Source organism: Equus caballus, chromosome 10, assembly GCF_041296265.1.
Source record: "Equus caballus isolate H_3958 breed thoroughbred chromosome 10, TB-T2T, whole genome shotgun sequence".
Taxonomy (NCBI): Eukaryota; Metazoa; Chordata; class Mammalia; order Perissodactyla; family Equidae; genus Equus; species Equus caballus.
Genome location: NC_091693.1, coordinates 26,505,829 through 26,533,771, shown reverse-complemented (window position 1 = coordinate 26,533,771; position 27,943 = coordinate 26,505,829).

Here is a 27,943-nt window from a genome sequence, read left to right as displayed (position 1 = left end):
TTGAAAAGGTGTCCCACATCACTATCCCTGAGTGCATGCAACTGAAATGCACTGTGGGACACCACAAAACAACCCCGACTGCAGCGCAGTGACGATGACTGACCACACCATGGGCTGCGGGGAACTTGGAGCCACTGGGACTGTCGCCCACTGCCGGTGGAATGCGGAATGGTACATCCACTAGGAAAAGTTTCTCAATTTCTTTTATAATCAAACACGCACTTGCCACTCTACCCAGCTTTCCCACATGTGACCTATAAAGAAGGACTTATGTTGAGAAAAACATGAAGGCAAAGGTTTATAGCAGCTACATTCACAGTTGCTGAAAGCTGGATGGGACCACGGAGAGCTTCCGTGATGGAGGCACACCCTGCTGGTGGGCCCCGCTGTGGGACCCAGCTGGGCAATGACGGGGTGGGATTCCGTCTTTGACTCCATTTGAACAAGTTTAATTTCAGTTCTGAAATGACACTTGATTCAGTTATGGGAACACTTCAAGGTGTGTTTGGACAACTTGGCTGCACAAAACCTCTGTTGCAACCGTAAATCTTAGGGAATCTTAACTGACATCAGGTACATCTGGTCAAATGCAGCTTTCAAGCAGAGATGTGCCGCAGCAGAGAAGCACACACCAGACTTCAAAACTCAGAACAAAGCAGAGGAAGGAAGAGATATTAATCATCATTGTGATGTGGCTTATATTTTGAAATGGTAGTATTTGGATTTCTTGGGTTAAATAAAAATGTTAGAAAAAATTTAAAAAGAAAGAAAATAGTGAAGGGGCTGGCGTGGAAGCAGAGTGATCCACCAGGAGGGTGCTGTGTTCATCAGAGGGAGAGACTGTGGCCGGCCATAGAGAGAAATGGACTTGGGGTGCTCTGGAGGTGGAGCAGCAGGATATGGTGATGGACAGGATGAAGAGAGGGGCGGAGAGGAAGAAGTCAGGGGTGATGAGGTCCTTGCAGCGTCAGGGGCCTCTTTATAACTCTGGGAAGGTGCTGAAGAGATAGAGCGAGCCTGTGTTTGTCCAGCCCTCAGGCAGGGACAGACTTAGAGTGAAAGGATTGAGGAAGGGGAGGATAGAGCTCAGTTCCGTGAATTAAAGATGGAAAGATCTACTTTCAGGGAACACACTGGAGCAGATAGAGAACAACAGTTAACAAGGATGAAATTTAAAAAAAGGTAATTCAGCTAATAATAAATAGTGGAAAAAATCATACATATATTCAGACAGACAGACAGACAGACAGTGGGCTCACAGAGATTCCTGTTACAGTGTGGGAGGAAGTGCCAGTTTCTAACCAGGAGATTTTCTCCGTTGGACGGAGGCAGCCCTAGGGAAGTGCCCCTTTACCCAGCCCCCCAACACACTCCACACACGTGATTCTCTTCTATGTCCTACCCGTCACCATTGACACCCCAGAAACAGGCCACATGCTTTACAAACATCATCCAATTCTTGCAACAAGCCAACGAACTAGAAGAGGTTATCTCCTGATTTGAGACGCTGCCATCAAGGACGCCAGATGCGCTGCCGGCGCTGACCCTGCACTTCATGATTTGCTTTGTAAACACATCTGCAGCTATCCTGCAGCCCGGGTCCAGTTGTGAACCTCTTCACTGGAGAGCCTGCAACACTCCCATCCCTGGGGCTTTCTCAGCCCTTCCCTCCCCTGCTAATTGTGGTTTCCATGCCAACTGATGAGCCCCCTGCCACACACACACACACACACACAGAGTTACTGAGGCTTAAAGAAACTGTTGCAATTACTGTATCTGCATATATTGACTGGTTTGCTACTTATTTCGACAATAGCTCTCATAGTTACATCGTATATATTGGTCTGTTACCTACAGGTTTCCATATTAATAAATATACGTCTAGAACATCCCTGGATTTAAAACCTCACCCTCTAGCGAACCTTTTCTCCGTTCATGGGTGTTTGGACTTGTTTGCATGTCCTATGGCTGCTGCAACAAATGACCACAAACTCAATGGCTTAAAACAACACAAATTTATTATCTTACAGTCCTAGAAGTCAGTAGTCCAAAACCAATCTCACTTGACTAAAACCCAGGTGTCGCCAGGGCTGGTTCCTTGCAGAGGCTCCAGGGGAGAATCCACTCCTTTGCCTTTTCCAGCTTCTAGAGGTGCCCGCGTCCCTTGGCTGGTGGCCCCAGTCATTCCAACCTCTGCTTCCGTCATCACATCTCCTTCTCTGACTGTGATGCTCTTGCCTCCCTCTGTCACTTATGAGACCCCTACGATTCCCTTGCGCCCCCCCCCCACCACCACCACCGGGAAATCCAGGATGATCTCCCCATCTCAAAACCCTTCCCTGTGTCGCATCTGCAGAGTCCGTTGTACCGTGTAAGCTGCCACGTGCGCAGGTTTCAGGGACGAACATGTGGACATCTTTGGGGGTTGTTAGTCTGCCCACCGCAGAATTCTTTCTAAATTCTTTCTATTTTGCTTGTGACACACTGAAGTCTTTGCCCACGTCTATGTGCACTGGTTATTTCCTGAGGAAAAAGTGCTGAGTCAAATTGCATGCAATTGTTTTCTTGTCGGGTGAAGTTGATCTATATTATGAAACCACCACCCCATGAGGCTGCCCGGGTGGACCCTCCATGGAAATACGCGAGCACTGAGTTTTCTCTGACTCTCCGTCTTTCGGTCTGCTGGGGCTGCTGTAATAGAACACTACAGACGGGGGTGCTCAAACAAGAGAGATTTATTTCTCACTGTTCCAGAGGCTAGAAGTCCAAGATCAAAGTGCTGGCAGATTCGGTGTCTGGTGAGGACTCTCTTCTTGATTTGCAGATGGCCGTCCTCTTGCTGTGTCCTCATATGGTAGAGAGAGAGAGAGAGAAGCTCTCTCTTGTCTCTTCTTATAAGGGCACTAATCCCATCATGGGGACCCCACCCTCACAGCCTCATCTAAACCTAGTCGCCTCCCGAAGGCCCCACCTAGAAATACCATCGCGTTGGGGTTTAGAGCTTCAACATTTGAACTCCAGGGGGCCACAGACATTCCGTCCATAGCACCCCACAACGCACGATATTTCCATTCTTCTTACTATGCCCATTGCTCACTGGAGTTTCCAGTGTGTTTGCATTTCTCTCATGTTTCACTTGTTAATTGATTGTTTTCTCTTGAGATACTTTATTGATTTCTTAGAGTTCTCTATATACTAAGGCAATTCACAGTTTCCTACTTGAGTTACAATGGGTATTTTGAGGATGTTCACTACTTTAAGTTGCTCCTTGGTTTATTTTTCCCAAGAATTAAAACTTTGGTGTTTGTTGTTGCTGGTTGGTTGGTTATTTTAATAATCACAGCATGATGATTAAAGATGCCTTTAATTCATCTGGAGATAATCTTGGTGTAAGCTGAAAGACTGGACTCTAACAGAATTTTATGTGAGTAGCTAAAATTTTCTGGATAAGCTTGCTCACATCGTTTTTAATTTTTAGAAGAGGTGATACGTTTGCACCTTAACCAGAAATGAGCCGTGAAGGAGAAACAAATCTCCTCCCACACCTGCTCCCTTGCCCTTCGGCTCTCCCGCTCCCTGCTCACTCCTCCCCATCAACAATTCTCCTGCATGACCTTGAAGAACTATTCTTTGAGTGTGTGTTTATTTCAAACCACAATTCTTTTTTTCTTTTTTTTTTTTTTTACAGTAAATAACAGTGTTTTCGTACACACTGCTGAGGACTCGGCTTCTGTCCTTCACCTTGGAGACCGGCCCGCTCGCTGTGGCGCTTGTCTCCATGGCAACGCCCTGAGCCTGCCTCCATCCCCCTCAGCGGGGAGAGAGCTCGGGGAAGAAGCTCCACGGCACGCACGGCAAGGGTGGACCCCCAGGTTGGCCTGACTGGGGTTACGGAGCCGAGGCACGGACTCGAGACTTCAATCAGTGGCCCAGGCCTGTGTTTCACGCATGTTAAATGGTTAAATTTAGGCAACAATTTTACAGAAGGGCCAAATCAGGATGTGTTGGGCCACTGCAGGCTCAGAAGTCACAGTTTTCTAGTGGCTGTACAAGTGTCTGAGGCATGACAGGCATCTCCTCTCACTGTTCACTGATTCACTCCTTCATCTCTTCACTCGTTATGCAAATGTCGGTTGCCATCTTCACATGGCTGTTCACTCTTGGGTATCCCAGGAAGGAAATCGTGAGTGACCTCTTATTCACGAGAGCCAAGGGGTGGAAGCAACCCAGTGTCCATCGATGGATGGATGGGTAAACACAGTGTGGTCCATCCACACAAGGGAATATTATTCAGCTTCAAAAGGCAGGAATTCTGACATATGCTACAGCATGGATGAACCTTGAGGACATTACGCTCAGTGAAATAAGCCAGTCACAAAAGGACCAATACTGTATGATTCCACTTACATGAGGTTCCTGGAGTAGTCAGATTCACAGAGAAAGAAAGCAGAAGGGTGGGTGCCAGGGGGTGGTCGAGGGGGTCGGGGAGTTACTATTTAGTGGGGACAAAGTTTCAGTTTTGCAAGATGCAAAGAGTTCTGGAGAGGGATGATGGTCACAGCTGCGCATTATGAATGTACTTTATGCCACTGAACTTGTACACTTAAAATGGTTAAGAAGGTAAATTTTATGTTATGTATACTTTACCACAATTAAATTTTTAAAAAAAGAGAGAGAGAAAGAAAGAGGGGCTGGCCCAGTGGTGTAGTGGTTAAGTTCATACACTGCTTTGGCAACCCAGAGTTTGCAGGTTCGGATCCTGAGGGTGGACCTGGCACCACAGGTCTGGCCACGCTGTGATGGCATCTCGTAAAAACAGAGGAAGATTGGCAGCAGATGTTAGCTCAGGGCCAATCTTCCTCACAAAAAAAAAAAAAAAAAAAAAAAGAGAGAGAGAGAGAAACTTGAATCCCCACAAAAGGTGGAAAAGAAAAAGCTTCACTTACCATAAATGGGAGGGAAGGGGGAGATGTGGAGGAGTGAAGAAAAGAAAAAAAGAAAAAGAAAAGAAAACAGATTACCCAACTTTTAACTTTTACAACTTTACAGACAGAAATGAACAATGGCTTCCCCAGGTGGTGAAACTATAAGGAAATTATTATTATAAAGTCAAGATAGTGATTATCTCTGGGGGAGGGAATGGCAGAGGTTCCTGGGAGGCCGGTACTACTTTTTAAAAAAATATCTTGATTTTTTGAATAGCTAATACATTCACATAATAGTAAATTTGAATGATGTAAAAGAAGAATTATTGCAAAGTTTCCTTCCATCCTCCATCCCCGAACTACCAAGTTCCCTTCCTTTGAGGCAACCAGAGGTACCAGATTTGGGTGTATCTTCGTAGAGATTCTGGGTAAGCAGATCAAGTATGTTTTATATTTTTCTCCTTGTTAACAAAACTTAATGTTCTGTTTGTAAAGTTTTGTGTTTTACTTTTTTCCACACAGTGATGTATGTTAGTGATCAGTCTAGAGCAGTGCACAGAGATTTGCTTCCTCCTTTTTCGTGGCCATATAGTATTCCACTGCTTGAGGCACAACGATTTATTTAATCCATCACCTGTGGGTGGATATTTAGGGTGTCCAATCTCTTGTTGTTACAAACTCTGCTGATGTGAGTGAGCTTGTTGGTGAAAGTTTAGGTCTGGGCAGAGACGTGTTACCCGAAGGCATCCAGGTCTCCTTGCACCTGGACAGCACAGGCACCCCTGGCTCTGTGCATTTGAGAACATCTGCCTGGGTCATCTCAGGAATCCCTGAATGTGTCTCGGTCACTCCTTTGTGCTTAGGTCAGTCTCTAGACTGTTCCTAACATTGTCTGAGGCTCCCTGTCTCCCTCTCAAGATACTATGATGAGCTCAGGGCCAAGACATTTTAGATCCAAAATGTGGCCTGTATCACCCTGGTTCTGAACTGTTTTTAAAAATAAATGAAAGTTTATTCAGTATATTGAGAAGAAAATATATATTTGATGAAGCACATGTTTAAAACCTTGCTATTCCCATCAACCCGCGCCCTGTTCGGGAGTTGGCGCGCGTTTTCCTCCCCGTAATTGCTGCTCTACTGTGTCTTTCTCGTCTAAGAGGTTGACATTTAAGTGGTAAATGTCACGTCTCAAAACCCACCCGAAATGACATTTCTACAGAACTGCTAAGAGCCACTTTCACTTGCAAATTTGCAACCTGAGCTCATCCATGCCCATTTGCATTAGTCACATAATTTGGAAAATGACTCACCCCTCCTGAGTCGTGATTCTTGGCAGGGCACAACCTCTAAAGACGCCCCAACAGGAGCCCCGTCCACCTTTTAAACAAGGCAAATAGTCACCTTTTTTTTTTCTTTCAGATGTCACAGGATTGTCTTTTCTTACAACAAGGGATCACTCACAAACTTTTTAAAATTTCCATAACATTTTTCATGATGAGATATAAAGCACAGAAAAAAGGCGCACAGAGCTCATTTGTACAGGTTAACACAAGATGTTAACTATTTCCCAGGTTAATAAAATACTTTCTCCTTGGAACTTGGGTTGCCTTCAAACAACTTTAGATGTTACTTCTCCCTCCCCAGATGCCCCACGATGGGCATTTAAGTTGTTTCCAATCGTCTGCAACTGCAAACAATCCTGCAATGAGTTACTTTGTGTAAATGTATTTTCCCATTGTCAGAGCTGTTTCCTCAGGGTAGATTTCTAGAGGTGCTTGGGTGGAGAGGGGCGGGCACGTGGAGGTTTGCCCTGAGGGACTGTACACTCTGTGGATGAGAGGGAAACCAGCAGAGTTAGCCAGTGATGGTTAAGTAGCTAGGAACTAAAGTTTTTTTTTTCCTTTTTGCGATTACTGATTACAGTTTTTAGCTGTTTAACCCACTCGTTAACTGGCTGCTTAGGCAATGTGCTGTCTGGCTCCCACTAGGCTGCTATAGATAAAATCTCCCCGGAGCCTGGGTCACCATGGTAATGGGTATGTGATCGGTTTTCAGGAATTAGAACCCCTTGTCCGCTCCAGGCCAGTTGAGGCCAGTTGAGACCAGCAATTCATCAACTGGGCTGGCAGAGTTGTCCAATAGGTGACCTTTTGACATCAAGAGGCTAAAAGTTCTACCCTCAGATCATGCTGACGCCGCCAGTGTGAGCATGTGTCCTATGAAGCGGCATGAGGTCTGACTACACTTGGGCAGATCACCAATTCCCTCACCTCTCGTCACCTCCAATCATCTCTCTCCACAATTCAGACCACCTTGCCCCCATCCCATAAATATCCCTGAGTCCCTCTTTTCGGGGAAGCGAATTTGAGGCTTATGCTCTTGCTTCCTCATGTGGCTGCCTTGTGAGTAAACTCTCTCTCTGCTGCAGTCTCATCGTCTTGGTGTTTGGCTTTCTGGGCATCGGGCACAAACGAACCTGGTGCGGTAACAAAAGCGCCCATTCCGCCCCGCCCCCCCCCAGCCCCAACCTCACCAACACGATGTGTTGTCCATATGTTTATACGTTTCAAGCTTTTTTCAATCTGATAGGTGAGAATGGGCATCTCAGTATCATTTTAATTTGCATTTCTTTTATTATGAGTGAGTTTGAATATTTTACATTTATTTTTATATTTTTTATTTATTTTTGTTTTAAAAGTTTAATTTAATTTTACTTGTTTTTATATCATTTTTATAATTTTTCTGGTGAATTGTCTGTTCATGTCTTTTTCCCATCATTCTTTGTCTTCTGTCCCAAAATCTTTAAGAATTCTTTGTACGTTAAGAATATCAACCCTGCGACTATTTTATCCTAGTGAACAACGTTATTTTAAAAGGTGATTTTATATCGTTATTTGAAAAGGAAAACCAGCTAGCAGGGCCCAAAATTCCAGTCACAGGGCTCTCTCAGCTGCATCCGGGCCCTTCTCCTTCCTGTTCCTGCTACCCTTCCTGTGGGGACAGCCTGAGTGCCCCATCCTCACAGCGGGGTGGAGCCCCACGGGGCAGAGGCGCTGGTCACCAGCCAGCTGGGGAACCTGAGATCCCCCAGCGGAACATGTAGTCCTTATTGTTAAGATAAGATGCTGAATAATGTATTTACAGAAGAGCAAAGAAATGGTTGTGTGGACCTTTCCAGACCTCTGAAGAAACGAGATTTTAGTTGAGCAGCTTCTATTGGTGTAAGGCTGATAGTGTACCTTTTCAACACTTATTTATTCTTCTATACATAAAGGAATATTTAGGGAAGCCCTAATATGTATCAGGCACTATTGGAGACACTGGGATTAAAGTTTTGTGCATTTCCTGTGACTTATTAATCATGAAACCACACACATCTACCTTCCAAGAACATGCCTTTTTTGTTTGGTTGGTTTTTAACTGAGGACCAACTTTATGCCAGTCACAAGATCACAAGACATCTGACCTGGGGTCAGTCCCGTGGCCGAGTGGTTAAGTTCGCGCTCTCTGCTTCAGCGGCCCAGGGTTTCGCCAGTTCGGATCCTGGGTGCAGACATGGCACCGCTCATCAGGCCATGTTGAGGCAGCATCCCACATGCCACAACCAGAAGGACCTACAACTAGAATATACAACTATGTACTGGGGGGATTTGGGGAGAAAAAGAAGGAACAAAAAAAAGAGTGGCAACAGTTGTTAGCTCAGGTGCCAATCTTTAAAAAAAAAAGATACCTGATCTAATTCAGATTAAATTCCAGTGTGTGTGTGTGTGTGTGTGTGTGTGTGATACTGACCCTGACATCAGTTTCCCCACATTAAACCCAGCATATATGGGGTTAAAACCAAAACACTCATTCCCTGCTTACTCTCTGGCTTCCTGGCTCCAGAATCCACTATCCTCCATGGAGACAGACACTGCCAAGGACAAGCACCTGGATTATTTCCTCACTGCAAAGAGATACGAGCTGGTGGGAAAGCTGCTGACCAGCAAGGTCACGGGCTCCCTCCTCTCTGCAAGTAGTGTGAAGGCCAAAGACAGGCTGGTGGGAAAGCTCCCACCAGCAAGGCCATATGCTCTCCCTCCCCTACCTGAGACCCCAAATAAAAACCCTTCCTTTTAGCTTTTTGGGGAGTTTGGGATTTCAGCGTTAGCTGCCCTCTCTCCTTGCTCAGTGCTGTGCAAAAATAAAATTCCTACTTTCTTCCACCACACCCGGTGTCAGAGATTGGCTTGCTGTGCAATGGGTGAGCAAACTCGCTTCAGGTTCAGTATTGTGTGTGTGTGAGAGACAGAGACAGAGTAAGTAACTATAAATGCAAAAATAAAAATGACACTTTCTAAAAATAGTGCCATGGGGAAATAAAATAAGGTAATATGATGAGAAAGACCAGGGTGGAGGGAACCTTTTAGGTGGGGTGGGTTGGGAATGTTGAGGCAATGACGTTGGAGCTGAGACCTTTATGACAGTTATCAGTAATCTGTTGCTTTTTCATTGCTGAGTAGCATTCCATTGTGTGGATATGTCAAAATCTGTTCATCCCTTCTCTTGTTGATTGACATTTGTATTGTTTCCAGTTTGGGTTATTATGAATAAGGCTACTCTTTTTATGGACATAGGTTTCCATTTCTTTGAGGGAAGTACACAGGAGTGAAATGACTGGGTCAAAGGTTGTGTGTATGATTGATGTTCTGGCAGATTGCCAGAACTTTTTCCAAAGCCCTTACACCATTTTACACTTTTATCTATGAGGTGTGAGAGTTTCCATTGCTCCACATCCTCTCACCATTTGGTGTTTTCAGTCTTTTTTACCCTAACCATTGTAGTTGATGCTGGCCCTGATATCTGTTCCCCTACAGTGAACCCAGCATAGAAGAGGTAAAAACCAAAAGCACCCATCCCCTTTCCCCGCTTCTCTAGTTATATTCATGTGTAAACACCAGTTTCTTTCACTTTTGTCTCCCACCGCACATACAACACAAGTAGAAGTTACAAATTGTTAAAAGCCTGGGTGGCCTCAGGCTGGGCTCACACTGAACTTTTGGCTAATTACAGGTTCTTGAAGTTTATTACAGGGAAACTGATGTCCAGAGAATATCAAGAAACTGAAGCTTCCCAGACCCCAACTCCTCAGCTTCCTGACACCAGAATCCACCACTCATCATGGAGGCAGACAACCAAGGATGTCCACCTGCGGATTCCCTTATCTGGCCATCCCCCTGCCTGTAAGCAGCCTCACAAGGCAAGATGCAGGCTGGTGGGAAGGTGTCAACCAGCTAGGTCACAGGCTCCCCTGCCCCTACAAGCAGCCATATTCCTCCCAAACTTTAAGAACACTTGCCTCACATCTTTGAGGAGACTAAATTGAGGGCTTACTCTCATCTCTTGACTGACATCACCTGAAATAAACCCCTTCCCTTGCCCTAAGCCTGGCGTTTCAGTTGCTATTTTGGCCCCTCTGGAATGATAGGTAAAAAGACCCTGTGTTTGTTGCCAGTTACATAGTGATTGTGAAACAATGTCTCATTTTGGGTTTAATTTGCATCTCATGTTGGTCAAAATTGCACATCTTTTGATGTGCTTATTGTCCATTCATCTATGTTCTTTTTTAAAGTGTCAATTCATGATTCTTGTCTGTTTTTTAATTGCATTGTCTGTCTATTATTGAGTGGTAGGTGTTTTTTTCATAGTCTGGTTATGAGACCTTTGCAGACGTGCATATTACAAACGAGGCTTACATATTTGTTTCCTTAAGGGCGTAGTTTGGTGAATAGAGATGCATGCTTTGATATAGTCCAGTTTATTGGGGTTTTTTATGATTAGCTTTTTTGTCTCCTATCTAAGAAATTTTTGCCTATTCTTCTTTGAAGATATCCTTCTAAGATTTCTTCAAGAAAGCTTTTATGTTTAGGTCTAATATCCATCTTGAAGTAAGTTATGTGTATGTTCCAGCACCATTTGTTGGAAAGGCTTTCCATCCCCTCTTGAATTGTCTTAGTGCCTTTGTCGAAAATCCATTGACCACATGTGCGTGGATGAGTTCCTGGACTGTGTTCCATTCTGCTCCATTAATCTTTGTGTTTCTCCATATGCTGACACCACACTGTTTTGATTACTGTAGCTTTATAGTAAGCCTAGAAAGTAAATAGTCTAAATTTTTTTTTGTTTATTTGTGAAGGAAGATTTGCCTTGGGCTAAAATCTGTGCCAATCTTCCTCTATTTTGTATGCCGGCTGCTGTCACAGCATGGCTGACAAGTGGTGTAGGTCCACACCCTGGATCCTAACCCGTGAACCCAGGCTGCTGAAATGGAGCTTGTGAACTTAACCACTAGGCCATGGGGGTTGGCCCACTGTTTTTTGTTTGTTTGTTTGTTTTTTTCCAATTCCAGATCTCTTGTAATTCCATATAAACTTTAGAATCAAAGTGTCAATTACTACAAAAAATACTGCTGGGATTGTAAGACCAGCTTCAAGAGAACAGCCATGCTATCATTATCAAGTTTTCTAACTTATTAACAGCATATGTCTCACTGTTTATTTAATTTCTCTCAGCAGTATTTTGCAGTCTTTTTTTTATCTTTTGTTATATTTGCACTAGGTATTGCATATATTTGGATATTAATGTACTTGGTATTTTTTCTCTTTTTTTTTTTGAGGAAGGTTAGCCCTGAGCTAACATCTGCTGCCAATCCTCCTCTTTTTGCTGAGGAAGATTGGCCCTGAGCTAACATCCATGCCCATCTTCCTCTACTTTATATGTGGGACGCCTACCACAGCATGGCTTGCCAAGTGGTGCCATGTCTGCACCCGGGATCCGAACTAGTGAACCCTGGGCTGCCAAAGTGGAATGTGTGCACTTAACTGCTGCACCACTGGGCTGGCCCTGTAATTGGTATTTTTAAAATTTCCTTTTCCAACTGCTTATTGAAGATCACTTTCTAAATTTTCTTTTATGTTTTTTCCATGATTTAAAACTTTAAACAATTTCATCCTGTTTGTTAATTTTTTTTTCTTTCCTGACCCTGAAATAATAGTTTGGAAAACCTTAATGCATGTATCATATAAATGTTAACCTCCAGCCCGCCTTATAAAACAGAACTCCTATTTAATAACATCTAAATTGTTATTGTCTTTATAGCTATGCTTGCTTATTGACTGACCCATTCTGAAGAAAGCACAAAAGTGCTAAACAGAACAAAAAGAGATCTCCCTTCCACCCCGGTCACTTGTTCTTTCCCATGTCCCCTCTCCAGGGACGATTCCCAGAACACCAATTCGTGATGTACCACCCCAAAGCTGAGTGTTACATACACATTTATGCAAAATTATTATGCATATGTTACTATGCATAATTATATTCTCATATTATGTGTTGCTATGCATACTTGTATTTGCACATTATACAAAATGATAGTACATACGATTTGACCTGTTTCCTTCTTCATGTGACAATACGTCTTGAGCATTGCTCCCTCTCAGTATTTTAAGAGCTTCCTCATTTTCTTTTGATTGTAGCAGAATTTTCCATTGTGTGGAGACACCAAGATTGACCTACGCAGTTCTCCTCCTATGGACAATGAAGTTTCCATTCTTTCTCTCTGGTTCCAGAAAAGCCACAGAAGATAACTTTGTATTGTATTTGGCAGATATTCAGGCATGCCTGGAGCACATATTCTATAAGCACTATTGAGACAGAGAACATGTACATATGTAAAATAACCCGACACATCCTATATTCATTAAAAACACGTACGTTGAGCATCCGAAACGACCCAGCATCACTGGGGGCCTGGAAACGCAGGGCAGAAATGGACAGCCCAGGATCCCGGTGCCCAGGGCTGATGCTGTCAGCCAGAGACTAACCATGAACCCGAGAACAAATGCAACGAATGAACCAGATACGTTCAGACACTGATGACTATGACAAAAATCACGAAATGAGGCAAAGGGAAAGAGCGCTATTGGTGGCGGGGTGGGGTGGGGTGGGGGGCTGCTTCCCCAGGTCTCTGGCATTTTTAACCAGCCCCACGCCTGCCACGGAGATTCTGATGTGGGTGGTCTCTAGGAAAAATATTGAAAATATCTTTAGAATATTGGTTGCATTCTGCCACGCTAAAGGATTTTCCCTTTTCTCCTTGTTTATTTCACGTGTGCAGAAATCAATGTTATTTGACTTTCAAAAAATGAACAATGTACACGAATTAATTTTGCAATGAAAATTAAGTGAAAAAAATAAAAGCGTGCCTGAGTTGGCCATCTTCAAGAATGTAGCCTTAGTGTGAGAGGAAGGGAAAGCCAGGATTTTAACACACAGAGGGACTCGACATCAGATCAATTCAGCAAACCAGACAGGAAAACCCGTAGCTTTCTGAACGCAGATGTAAAGAGATCTGGGAGGTTTCATGTTGGTTGCGTTAGAGCCGGGTCTCATGCACATGCAGCGGAGAGCTCAGGGCAGAGGGCACAGAGGCAGAAGGGAGTGATTTCAACAGAAGAAACCTCATGCTTTTGTTAAGAGGAAACTGAAGTGAGATTCCTTCTCAAGAGCTGTCCCTCAAACGTGTTTATCTCCTAAGAGGAGTGATGCGCCAGAGGCAAATTGCTGGTAGAGAAAATTGTCCGTTTCTGTGTAATCTAGCAACACCGTTGATGTGAGCCAAACATGCTGGCTGAGAGCAGAGTGTGAGGAGGAAAAGGGAGGGGACGGCATAGAGGCTGCTCTGTGCCTGGAGAGGACGGGACACCAGGATTCTGTGGAGGGAGATGCTCCCGCGCCTAGAAGCCGTCTAGGGGGACAGGATGCACCCGAGACGGAAGGGGGTTGCCAGGAAGACAGAGAGCCTCCGCTGATCGATTTCAGTGAGATACACATGATTCAAGATGGCACAGGTCTCAAATAAGGGCAGAGGTTTGGGGCTGAAATTCCTTCTCCAAATAGAAGCCATGAGAACGTCACCCCAGGCCAAGCATGTGCACAGGGGACCTCAGCCCAAGCTGTGACGTAAAACACTCCTTAAATCCACGATTAACGCATGTTGGGAATCCAGTCTGTATGTACACCGGCATTTAATGAGCAGGAAAAGGAGGTGGGTTTCTCAGAAACCACGCAATATGCTCGGGATTCAAAAGATGCCCTTTTCCAAAGGGTGAAAAAAAAAGGTGTTTGAGTCAATTAAGATTGTTTTGCTGATTGTTTCCATGGATACCACAGGCTGCGATTATTCCCGGATTTTTCCTGGGCTGAAAAATCCCTTCTTTCTTTTTCTAATGCAATAGCTTGGAATGGCTGGACACCGATGACAGTGCCCAGCACATAATTAGTGATCCTTAAATACTCTTTGCTCTGACTTCCGGAAAAATATCCCTACATAAATGAAAAGTATAAGACAATGGGAGAAATTTCATTTTTCTTACTTTGTAACTCTATGTATAAAGTTACTCGCACACAGTAATAATACTGTCTGTTTTCTTTTTTTTTGCAACAAGGTATCATAAGAGTTAAGAAGGTAAAGCTAATGAAGCTTCAAGATTTATTCCTAATCTCCCACTTTTTGCAAAACGTTGCTTCCCCCAAGCTCCCCCACAAAGGAGATTCTGTGGCCCCCACTACCCAGAGGACACGATCTTCCTCTTTCGAATATGAACATATGAGTCCACTTGGGGCTTTGGGCTGGATTGTGACATGGTCAGAGGATCTTTGAGAAAGTCTCTCCACCAGCTTTGTTTATGATGCGTCCCTCCCTACGTTCACGCCCTGCCTGGCACATCCATTTTCAAATTGTATGTAGGAAGATTCATTATTCTGTTCTTCTATGCTGATGGCTTTTGGGTCATGTTTAACAAGACCTCTTGTGTTCTTTGATTATAAAAACACTCACCCGTGTTTTCCTGGGGTGAGTGTATTCATTTTCAATTGCTTTGTCACAATAACCACAAACTTAGCGGCTTAAAAGAGGAACCATCTCTGTGTGTGCGGGGATGCAGGTGTGGCTGAACTGCGTCCTCTGCTCAGGGTCTCACCAGGCTGCCAGCAAAGCGGCAGCCGGGCTCTGTTCTCACCTGGATTCTTGAAACGATCTGCCTCCAAGCTCACTCGGGCTGTTGGCAGAATCAGTTTCCTCGTGGCTGTAGAACCAAGGGGCCAGCTTCTTGCTGGCTGTCAACTGGAGGCCACTCTCATCTCCTAAGGCTCCCTGTGGTTCCTGTCCTTTGAGGTCTCCCAACATGTCCAATTTATAAGCCAGCAAAGAGAGTCTAGAGCGAGTTAGCTGGCAAGATAGTCTTACATAATGTAACATAACTTGGGAATGACATCTCGTCACCTTTGCCATATGCGACTGGTCAGAAGCAAGTCAAACGTCCCATTTGAGGAGATGACACAAGGATGTGAACACTAGGAGGTGGGGATCATGGGGGTCCTTAGAATCTGTTCCGTGAAAGGAGACAGAGCCCACCTCCCACTGCAGACACTGCCCTTCTATACACCTCACAGGCGGGGCTTTGCCAGTCCTGAATGAATGAGAAGATTCCAACGGAAGAAATACTCTGACACATAAGCTGGTGGTGCCCAAGAAGATGCAGTTACAATGTCCAGACTGAGTCCACTTGCCAAACAACAGCTTGGCTCAATGACCCCCTGTGGAATTTTCCCCAGGATGATGAGCTAAAGGCCCAGCAGAGGTCCAGGAAATATACGCGTTCCCACAGAGCTCCAGAGGACAGCAGCTTCTTGGGAACAACCCAGCACGGCCAGCGATGCAGAGTTGTCCCTTTTCAGACCGTCCAAATATTTAACTGCAGCTGTCTGCAGATTAAGTCCCTAGATTCCATCGATGGCCAGATTTTCTCTAACGTCCTCGGGCTGGCTGTCTTTTCTCCTCATGGTCCGATATAGCGGATTCCTGGCCTGCCTCGGGGAAGGGAGTCCAGCACACAGCCGGCTCTCCGGCGAGCACGTTTCACATTTCAATGCCATGATGCAAACTAGTTTTCAGATGTGCTTGTTGAAAGAAATTCCGTATCATAGTGTGGGTTTTCTCAGTCTCAGCACTGCTGACATTTCAAGCTGATCATTCTTTGCTGTGGGGACTGTCCTGGCATTGCAGGGCATTAGCAGCACCCCTCGTCTCCACCTAGCAGACGCCAGCAGCACATTCCCCTCCCCTAGTTGTGACCACCAAAAACATGTCCAGACATTGTCAAGTGTCCCCTGGGGTGAAAAATCACCCCAGGCTGAGAACCATGGTTACAGGGAATAAAACAAGTAATGATGCAAATTTCACTTTTTATCACTTTCTAATCTCACCCAGGGAACAGAGGGGGGACCCCAGGCCCCGGAGTCAGGCCATGCAGCTGAGCTCTGCGAGAGCACAGGATACAGTCAATGAAGACCAGGGTCAGGCTGTTCCAGGCAGAGCGAACAGCAAGTGCAAAGCAGAGCAAGGGTCCTCCTTCATGCGAAAGTGGTGAAGACAGGAGGTGCCAGAGCCAAGTTTGGGGGACAAAGCAAGGCGGGTGCTGGAGACCAGGGCCACCAGGGCCCCAAAGGGGTCAGCTTCATGCTCTGAGGCCAACATCATGAAGATCTTACTTTTCTCTTTGCATTTTGTTTTGGAAGTGGAGGGGAGGAAGACATTTCCTCTAACCACTCTAGGTCCTTCTGGTCGGGCTATGAATTAAATTCACATGAGACAGAATAATGGGAGAAAATAAAACAAAGCTTTATAACATGTATACGCGGCAGAAGCCCAGGAAAGTGAGTAACTTGCCAAAATGGCAGAGGTTCTCATCATAAAGACCCTCCTCAGCCAAAGACAAAGGAGGGTGTTGGGGGTGGGGGGAGTCAGTTATGGGAGATGACCAGAAAAGCACAGTAAACAAGGGTAAGATTATTATGCAGCTTTAAGGCCTTGCCTTCCTCATTGCCAAGAGTTTCTAGAGCTAAGGTCACCCCGCTTCTTCCTGGGACAGAGAGGGAGACACCTTTACAGACGGGGATTTCCCTTACAAACGTAAACATCTCTTACAAAGGGTAAAATTCTACTTTTCAGAGCTTCTCCTGTGTCTGCAGTTTTTAAAAGTAACCAGCCCAAAATAACCCTCATGCCAAAGAGACACATTTTGGGGTGGTCAATTCCAATCCCCCACAGAAGTGACATCATGAGGACAAGGCTCTGTGACCCTGGGGCTTGGAGTCTGCCTCCCACACCGCCTGCCACCCTGGGGCAGGTTCTGAGCAGTTCACTACCCTCAAGAACCCTTGCTGCCCCTGCCCCTGGCGGGGTTCCTGGGCACAGGCCTGGGGAGGGGCAGTGTTGGGCGGGCCCGGCACCTTTGAGGCTCTGCACACATCTGCCAGTGTCCCCATGTGCCTGAGGGAGCACGACATCAAATAGCAGCTGAAAAATCCCATTAATGGGGGAAGAGGAAGACTCAGGGAGAGAGGAAGGACCTCTTTCTTGCTTTTTGGAACAAGGAGCCTGTGTTTTCACTTTGCACCGGACTCTGCAAGTTCTGCAGCCCGAGCAGTCTGCAAGTCCTGGCTGAGGGGCAGCCCAGGCTGGAGGGCAGGGACCCCGTGTGGGCCGTGCCAGGGGAGAACATTCTACCGTGGGGATTGTCATCTAAACAGGGAATGATGCTATTTACAACGTTATCTCGCTCTCAACGGGAAGGAGGCCCTGAGGGGAGGGGGTGGGGGCCGGGAGACCCTCTAGGAGACGCTGGAGGCTGGGACGAGGGGATGCGGAGAGGAGGGAGGATGCGGACTCGGAGAGAGGGCAGGTCGCAGTGGAAACGTCGAAAGAGGAGCAAGAAAACAAAGTTTCCACGTTGCTCTAGAGCAGTAGTTCTTAGCCAGGAAGGAACTTTGTCCCCACAGGGCACACGGCAGCTCCTGGAGAGCTTTGGTCACAGCTGGAGGAAGGGCACTGAGTGAGCGGAGACCAGGGATGCTGCTCAACCTCCTGCAATCACAGGGTGGCCCTGCCATGGAAGCGTCTAGTCCCAAGGGGCCATTGAACCAAGCTCGAGAAACCCTGAGCTAAACAAGTGGGATATGTTATAAGATTCAGTTGAACACATATCTCTTTAACACCAACTCTGTGCCAGGCCCCTGGCGGGCACCCAGGACGAGATATACACACATTAGAAGATATACGTGAGGGACCATCAGCCTCCAAAATAAGAAAAACGGAGAAAAATTAGATCCAGGAGTATGAACTCGTAAGAGGTGGACTTGTACTCAAGACACATGTATGACTTAGGAGCGGACGTCTCCTGAACACTGGCCATTTTGTGTTGATTCTGAGAAAAGCGTTTGCTTCTTTAATTCGGTGGAAATATATACGATATATCACTTGGTATTAGGCCTGGCATTTAGTTCGTGGACGCAGGGAACATTCCAAGGGGGGTTGTTGACCTGAGGTTTCCTCTGAACACTGAGCCTGTGTTAACTCTCCGGAGCCTTCTCCTCAGGAGCCTGGTGATTCCTGTTGGAAATGTCACTCTATGCTTCTCTGTCACCTGCTGCTGCCCCTTCTCTTCATTCCTCCCCCAACCACCGTCACTTCTCACCTGACTGATTACAAAAGCCCCAAACAAGTATCTTTTGTTCAACTCTTGCCCTCCATAGTCCACTCTACCCATGAAGACAGCCAGTGTGTAGAAGCTTTAAACACACCACAGATTTTGCAACTGGAACTCCCATCCATTGCCGCTGGGGTTACAAAATGGCAGAGCCACTCTGGAAATGATTGACAGTTTCTTGTCAAGTTAAACACATACTTGCCCTATGGCTGAGCCATCCCACTTTAAATTTCTAGATATTTACCCTGAAAAAAAGAGAACTGATGTTCACAAAAACCTGTACATGCAAATCGAAACCATGATGAGGGGCTGGCCCACTGGCATAGTGGTTAAGTTCATGTGCTCTGCTTCAGTGGCCCAGGGTTCATGCGTTCAGATCCTGGGCGCGGACCTCCACACCACTCACCAGGTCATGCTGTGGCAGCATCCTATATACAAAATAGAGGAAGACTGGCACAGATGTTACCTCAGCAACAATCTTCCTCAAGAAAAAAGAGGAAGATTGGCAACGGATGTTAGCTCAGGACCAATCTTCCTCACCAAAACAACACACAAAAAACAAAAAACCCACAATGAGATACTACTTCACATCCACTAAGGTAGCCATCACTAAAATAAAAACACACAGACACACACACAGAGAAAATGACAAGTGTTTACAAGGATGTGGAGAAATTGAAACCCTTGTGCACTGCTAGTAGGAGTGTAAAATGGTGCAGGTGCTGTGGAAAACAGTTTCACAGTTCCTCGAAATGTTAAACATAGCTTTACCATATGATCTAGCAATTCCACTCCTGGGCACAAACCCAGAAGAACTGAAAGCAGGGCCTCAGACATATTTGTACATCCATGATAGCATTATTCACAATAGCTAAAGGCGGGGAGAACCCAAACGTCCATCGATAGGTGAAGGGATGAACAAAATGTGGTCTAACTGGACAGTGGAATATTATTCAGCCATAAAAGGGAGTGAAGTTCTGACACATGCTACAACGTGGATGAACTTTGAAAACATTATTTTAGTGAAATAAGCTAGGCACAAAATGACAAATATTGTATAATTCTACTTAAATGTGGTCTCTATAATAGGCAAATTCATAGAGAGAAAATGGAGTGTGGTTAGCATGAGTCATGAAGGGGGAGAGAGTTTTTGCTTCTGTTCGGGCTGATGAAAAATTTGAAAATAGTAGTGGTAGTTGCACAACATTGTGAATGTCCTTAAAATGCTGCCTTGTACACTGAAAAGTGGCCAAACGGTAAATTTTATGTTACATACATTTTACCACAATAGAAAATTTTTAATGTAAAAAATAATGTAGAAGATCTCATTCATAATTCTGTATATTGATTAGATATTGAAAGGATAATATTTTGCATATATTGAATTAAATAAATAATATTATTTAACACATTTTTTTTGTTGCACATGGATGTTTGCAGCAGCTCTAGTTGCTGCAGCCACAAACTGGAAACAACCCAAATGCCCTTCAAGGGGCAAATACATCAATAAAGTCGAGTGCATCAACACCAGGGAATACTGCTCAGCAGAGAAAAGTAGCAGATTATTGGAATAATCAAGTAATTGGATTACTGTCCAGGGTATCATGTTGAGTGAAAGAAGCCAGATTCAGAAGGTTACACGCTGTCTGATTCCATTTACGTGACATTCTTGTTTTGTTCTGTTTTGTTTTTTGCTGAGGAACATTCACCCTGAGCTAACATCTCTGCCAATCTTCCTCTTTTTGTGTGTAGGTTGCTGCCACAGCATGGCCACTGATCAGTGGTGTAGGTCTGTGCCTGGGAACCGAACCCAGGCTGCTGAAGTGGAATGTGCCAGACTTAACCACTAGGCCATGGGGTTGGTCCCCAATTTAAGTGACATTCTTGAAAAGACAAAACCATAGTGATGGAGAACAGATCAGTGGTTGCCAGCAGCTGGGGGTGGGGGAAGGTGTAGTTAAGAGGGAATTTTGGGGAGAGAGAAAACTGTTCTGTATCTGTGGTTACAAGACGCTATAGTTGTGTTAAAAGTCATAGAACTGGACACCCAAAAAAGGTTAAGTTTATTGTGTATTAATTTTTAAAATAAAGTGAAAAACAGGGTGCACAGTTGTATATATTTCTTTTAGTTGTGGGTCCTTCTAGTTGTGGCATGTGGGACACCACCTCAGCGTGGCCTGATGAGTGGTGCCATGTCCGTGCCCAGGATTGGAACTGGCAAAACCCTGGGCTGCCACAGTGGCAGCAAACTTAACCCCTTGGCCACAGGGCTGGCCCCTCCAGTCAATTCTGATGCTAATTACCAGGAGTTGGCGCAGACTTGGCATGGTGAGGGCCAAGACTGCCCTCACTTCAGACACCCACGGAAAACAAAATAAGAAACACATTAGGAGATCCAGGAGCTCCCTTCTGCTCTTGGAATGAACTAAATCTCCTCCCCCCGCCCCCCCCCCCCCAGGCAGGTTTTGAGTAATCTGGCTGCCATAGTCTTCCCTGGCTTCGCCTCCTGCTATATGTCCCCTTCCTCAGATTCTTAGACCCTCAGTCTTGCTGTGGCCCCGGGACCTTTGCACCTGCCCACAACCCAGACCAGTGGGGCACCTGCCCAAGACCCAGACCAGTGGGGCAGCCAAAAGCAGGATCTGGTGCCCCGTGGCTGTCCCCACACTCGCATGAATACGGGGTTCAAAGGACAAGGAGGCAGGTCTTCCAGGGCCCAGACTCCGCAATTTGCTGGTCCTGGGACCGGGTCCCCGTTACGAAATGCTTTCTCTGTGCTGAGCCTAAGGAACACGGCAGCTGCCGCCCAGACCCGGGGGAGCCCCCTGGAGAGCTGCCTCCCGCTCCCAGGTCGGTGCGTCAGGAGGCGCACACTGAGGTGTCCACAGAGCAGAGGTGCCGAGCAGTGACAGCGGACTCTCCTCAAGATCCGAGGAGCATTCGGGGTACGCGCCACATGCATTTCAGAGACGTTACCACGATGGACAGGACCCAAGAGCATGAGCGGCCTCACACACCGCTGGTGCTTAAAACATAAGCCTGGTCTACAGATGAGCAACTCGCATCTCTGCACGCGGCTGGCGGTTCGAAGAGACCCATCTGCCTCCGGGTGAGAAGTGGCCCCTGCAGCGGGGCCTCCAGGGGGACGATGGGGCGTGACTGGGGCTCCCCAGGGGGCCGCTGCCCGGGACCAGGGGACCAGGGGCCGGTCGGACTCCACACCCGTTTTCCCTCGGGCAACAGGAAGGCCGCCACTTCTCCTCTTTGGACGTTTCCACTGCGACCTGCCCTCTCTCCGAGTCCGCATCCTCCTTCCTCTCCGCATCCCCTCGTCCCAGCCTCCAGCGTCTCCTAGAGGGTCTCCCGGCCCCCCCACCCCCCCAGGGCCTCCTTCCCGTTGAGAGCGAGATAACGTTGTAAATGGCATCATTCCCTGTTTAGATGACAATCCCCACGGTAGAAGGTTCTCCCCTGGCACAGCCCACGTGGTCCCCTCGGTCCAGCCCGGGCTGCCCCTCAGCCAGGACCGGCTGCAGAACTTGCAGAGTCCGGTGCAAAGTGAAAACACAGGCTCCTTGTTCCAAAAAGCAAGAAAGAGGTCCTTCCTCTCTCCCTGAGTCTTCCTCTTCCCCCATTAATGGGGTTTTCAGCTGCTATTTGATGTCGTGCTCCCTCAGGCACACGGGGACACTGGCAGATGTGTGCAGAGCCTCAAAGGTGCCGGGCCCGCCCAACACTGCCCCTCCCCAGGCCTGTGCCCAGGAACCCCGCCAGGGGCAGGGGCAGCAAGGGTTCCTGAGGGGAGTGAACTGCTCAGAACCTGCCCCAGGGTGGCAGGCGGTGTGGGAGGCAGACTCCAAGCCCCAGGGTCACAGAGCCTTGTCCCAGTGACTTCACTTCCAAAATAAAAGTTCAAAGATAAAATTAAGATTCTCATGATGTTGACCTCAGAGCATGAAGCCCCCAGCACAGGGACCCCTTCGGAGGGCCTGGTGGCCTGCTCTCCAGCATCTGCCTCAGTTCATCCTCCTACACTGGTTCCAGCACCTCCGGCCTTCACTGCATTTTCATGAAGGAAGATGCTTGCTCTGCTTTGCACTTGCTGTTCCCTCTGCCTGGAACGGCCTCACCCTGGCCTTCATTGACTGTCTCCTGTGCTCTTGAGGAGCTCAGTTGCCTGTGCCCGACCCTGGGGTGTGGGGTCCTCTCCGGTTACCGGGGTGTTAAGAACTCTCTCCTCACTGCTGCGCTGTGCTTGGGCTGCACCCAGGGGAGGCGACCGCAGTGCAGGGCACGCGGTCAGCGCTCCTTCCTGAGCGCAAGTGATAGTTCCTCTTTTAGTTTCTGTTACACACTTCGCTGGAGAGAGGACTAAATGCATCCCACCATCCCCAGATCTGAAGACTTGGGATATAAATGCCTTCAGAAATGGAGCCAGAAAAGAGTAGATTCAACTCCGATGGATGGAATCCCAGGGATTTCTGGAGGCTCCGACACTGGCTTTCCGACCTGTATGGAGGGACTACTGTGTGCCAGGCTGAGATTTCGATTCCGCACACACACTAACTGCAGGGATGAGGACATTCTGGTCCCCAAAGGGCTCTCTCCGCCCCTTCTCCATCCCTCATCTCCTCACTGCAGCGACGGTTTCCATGGCGACAGCCTGAGCCTCCTCATTGCAGAGGTGGGGGCTCCTGAACTGGGGATGGAGCGGAGGGGTGGACGTCAGACTCGCGCCACCGGGGGAGGATGAGGCCTGCTGGCACAGTCTCCGAATCAGTTGTGCGTCTGCATACTTTGCGAGCACTGAAATGCGTCACTGGCACCATCTTTGCAGAAAGTGGGGGGGGGGGGGGCGTGAAGCAGTTGCCGGAGCCTCCACCCACTCAGAAATTATGAATCCATCTTAAGCATCAATGACATGGCTGTTTGGGTTCTCGCCATTCATTTATTTAGGACATGTCTATATTGCGTGTGAATGTAGAGAATTAGGCATATACACTCACTGAGCCTCTTTCTCTTTTACTTGCTCTGTTCTAGACCTGGAAAATAAAACAGTGAGAATTAAGGCCTGATTTCTGACCTCTGGTAGATCATTCATTCCTTCACCTCACAAACTATGTGTTTATTCTGCAAGTACTTATGGAGGTCCCACTGTGGGTCAGCACTGAGTTAAAGGTCATGAATAAACTAGAAACCAAGACAAATTTCTCCCTTATGGAGCTTTCATCTATGTGAGAATATCAGTCAAGAAATGTAACAAACAACAGATGGGATGAGTTCTGTAAAGTGTAAGCAGAGTGAGGAGAGGGAGAGTGAAGGAGAGGACTCTTTTAGATCAGCTGATCAAGGAGGTCTTCCTGGAGGTGGTGGTATTTGAGTAGGTCTGAATGAAGGTTGGGCACAAGTCTTTGAATTATTAAGGAAGTAACTCTCTGGGCAGAGAGAACAGCACCTGGAAACATCTGAAGGTGGAGCATGATTGTCCTGCTTGAACAACAGCAAGGAGGCCAGGATATGTGATGGAAAGTGAGCAAGGAAGAAAGTTGATGGAAGTGAATTCAGAGAGGAGCTGGGGAGAGTCGTGCACTGCCCGTTAGCTTACATTTAGTGAGTAAACACGTAATTAAATTTATCACTAAGGTGTTCACAATTTTTTCTTAGAGATTTATTTCCTTTCTTTGTTGAATTGATGGATCAATGGATGGATGGTTGGATAGAGGAATGGATGGATTAATGGGTGGGTGAATGTAGGGATTGATGAGCAAAGGATGGACGGATGGATGGATGAGTGGGCGGATGGATGGGTATTTAGATGAATGAATGTTGGTTAGATGGATGCTATAAATAAAATGGATACTTTTTTCTACTCCAATGGTCAATTCTGAATTCTAGAAGTCCCTCTTGTGGCCTCCTCTTTGCATGCAAACACCTGTGGGGCCGGGTAACATTTTCATCATCAACGTCCGAATGCTCCTCCCTCTCCCTCGGTGAGATTCTTGCTCACAGCGTCATCTACGTGGATGGTGCCCACGGAGTTGTGCAGTGTACAGTTCTGTGATCTCCAGCGACCCTCTGCATTGATGGAACCCCTGAATCTCCCTCCTCAGCCAAGACCTCCGTCATGAGCTCTGGAAACATCTATCCACCTCTCAACTGGACGTTCCCCTGATGACATTCAGGAAGAACGGTGCAAATTCAGAACTGATCTAATTGTCAACAAATGTAGCCCACCAGCAACAGGTCAAGAATCCCCAAGATAGATCTTCACCATGACACCTCTTACCTGTGTATCTTTCAAATCCTCCCAGATTTCCCAGTCTCCACTGCCACCCCCTAATCTAAGGCACCACCATCTCTTGCCTAGACCAACGCTATCCAAAATGGGGCATTGTGAAAAAAGGCCTAGAATGCTTTCTATTTTTTATCTTCACCCTTTAAAATGATCTATTTCTTGTGAATGCTTTACAATATACATACCACATCACTGCTAAACCTCCTGGGTTGCTCTGTGTTGAAAATCGTGTTACTAAAATAGGTGAGGAATGTGGAATCAGAGAGTGGTTAACTCATGTCTAACATCATAGGCTGGTGCCTCACTTTCCTCCTCTCTAAAATGGGCATCCGAGCGTAGGCAGCCCTGAGAGATGTACCAAGCAAGGGCACAGCCCAGGGGTTAAGAGCTCAGACTGGGGAGTCTGGCTGCCTGGGTTCAAATCCCAGCTTTGCCACTTACTAGCTGTGTGAATCGCCACAACTGACTGACTTCTCCGTCCCTCCCTTTCCTTACACGTAACATTGGGATAATATTAGAACGTCTCTCAAGTGGCCACTAAGGAAGTAAGGATTCAGAGAGCTAAGTGCTGTAGTATTATTTATTAAAGTAAACATAAGTCATGATCTCTATGATTATTGAGTAGATTCAACATCAGGAACCATGGGAACAGTGCCAGGCCCACAGGAGATTGCCTAAAAAGCTACCACGAGTGGAGCCGGAAATCTATCCCACTCAAGTTGTTTATTGTGGTTAAAATTGAGGGATGAGGGTAAGCTGCTGTGGAAAACAGTGTGGTCGTTCCTCAAAAAATTAAAAATAGAGTTACCGTATGATCCCGCAGCTCCACTTCTGGGTACACACCCAGAAGAATTAAAAGGAGGGTCTCGGGGCCAGCCCCCGTGGCCGAGTGGTTAAGTTTGTGTGCTCCGCTGTGGTTGCCCAGGGTTTTGCCAGTTTGGATCCTGGGCGCGGACAGGGCACCACTCGTCAGGCCACATTGAGGTGGCGTCCCACATGCCACAGCTAGAAGAACCTGCAACTAAGATATACAGCTATGTATTGTGGGGGATTTGGGGGAGATAAAGCAGAAAAAAAAAAGATTGGCAACAGTTGTTAGCTCAGGTGCCAATCTTTAAAAAATAAATAAATAAATAAAAGGAGGGTCTCGAAATGGTATTTGCACACCCATGTTCATAGCAGCACTATTCACAATAGCTAAAAGGTGGAAGCAACTCAAGTGTCCACTGACGAATGGACAGATAAGCAAAATGTGGCACACACATACAACAGAATATTATTCAGCCTTAAAGAAGAAGGAAATTCTGACATATGCTGCAGCATGGATGGACCTTGAGGACATGATGGTCAATGAAATAAGTCAGTCACAAAAGGACAAATATTGTATGAGTAACACTTCTATGAGGTCCCTAGAGAGTAGTCAAATTCACAGAGACAGAAAGTAGAAGAGTGGGGCCAGCCCGGTGGTGTGGTGGTGAAGTTCACTCGCTCCACTTTGGCCTCCTGCGGTTTGTAGGTTCAGATCCTGGGCCGGGACCTGGCACCACTCATGAAGCCGTGCTATTTTATGTCCCACATAAAATACAGGAAGACTAGCACAGCTGTTAGCTCAGAGCCAATCTTCCTTACACACAAAAAAGAAGAAAGTAGAATAGTGGTTGCCAAGGACTGGGGGAGGGGGAATGGGGGATTACTGTTTAATGGGGACACGGTTTCAGTTTTGCAAGATGAAAAGAGTTCTGGAGATGGATGGTGGTCATGGTTGCACAACAGTATGAATGTATTTATTACCACTGACCTGTACACTTAAAAATGGTTAAGAGATTAAATTGTGTGTTCATTTTGCAACAATAAAAAATTGAGGGGGCTTGGAGTGTGGGAGCTGGAGTCATCCAGGCTTGGTTTTTGCCTGAGGAGTAGGAAGGAGAGAGAGAGAGAAGAAAGTCCAAAGGAGTAAGAGGAAGGATGGACCCAGAGCTCCTGACTCACAGAGTGAAGGGAAGCCTGGCGGGTGATGGACGCTGAGAGAGACCTGAGGTCAGCAGAGACGTAGAAGAGGTCGGTGGATTGAATGGGGCCTTGAATTTTGATCCACAGTCTTACTGCAGAGCCTGGAAAATTCCACTCTCTGCGGCTCTCTCTGTACCTTCCCCAGCCCCTCGCTTCTGACGCAGGCTGGAGTTTCCACGGCAACAGCCTGAGCTCCTGCATCCTTCAGGAGAAGGTGGGAGCCCCTGTGAGGGGGTACCAAGTGGGGAGAGGGATGGACGTCACACCAGTCCGGCTGGGGAGGGCCTGGGCAGCCCGACAGAGTCTTTGCGTCAGCAGTTCTTGCGCATCTTTTGTGCACGTTGAAATGCGTCACCCGCAGTGGCCCCGCAGATGGGGAAATGGTCAGGAGCTTCTGTGGATGTAGATAGGAATCCTGAATATGTTCTAGGCACCAGCATTTCGTGTTCCCAGAATACCAATGGATCAGAAGGATTGATTGAGCCCCTCTGTGTACTGGACTGCACTCTAGGCGTGGAGAATAAAATGATGAGCCAAAAGGACCAAGTCCCTCCTGGAGCCGCGACACTATTAGGAGAGACAGCTTTCCATACTCTCATTCATTCATTTGCCCATCCTTTCCTCCAAACAGCATTTAATGAAAATGTGCCTGTGGTGGACTCTGAACTAAGCGTGGTGAATGCAGCAAAGAACCAATAGACGAAGCCCTGGTCCCCTAGACTCAAATTCAGGGGGAGGAGTGGGGGCGAGCAGGGCAGGTCATATGTTAACATGCAGTAAGATTTCAGGTGAGGCAAGTGCTGTGACGGAAAATAAGTCAGAATCAAAAGGTATAGAGAGCAGATTTTAGATCAGGTGGTCAAGTAGGGCTTCTTGGAGGTGGTGATATTTACACCTGAATGGAGGGAGGGAGCAGGTCATGGGAATATCAGGGAGAAGAGCAGTCCAGATAGAGCTACTGACACCTTGAAAAGCCTGGGGGCTTGATGGGTGCCGGGCTTCAGGACCAATGAGACCAGTGTGGCTGGAGGGGAGGGCGGATGGAGAAAGTGGGTGGACATTTGCTCAGAGAGAGAGAGAGGAGCCTGATCCTTCAGGCCAAGATGGTTGACAGTCTAGCGCAGGGG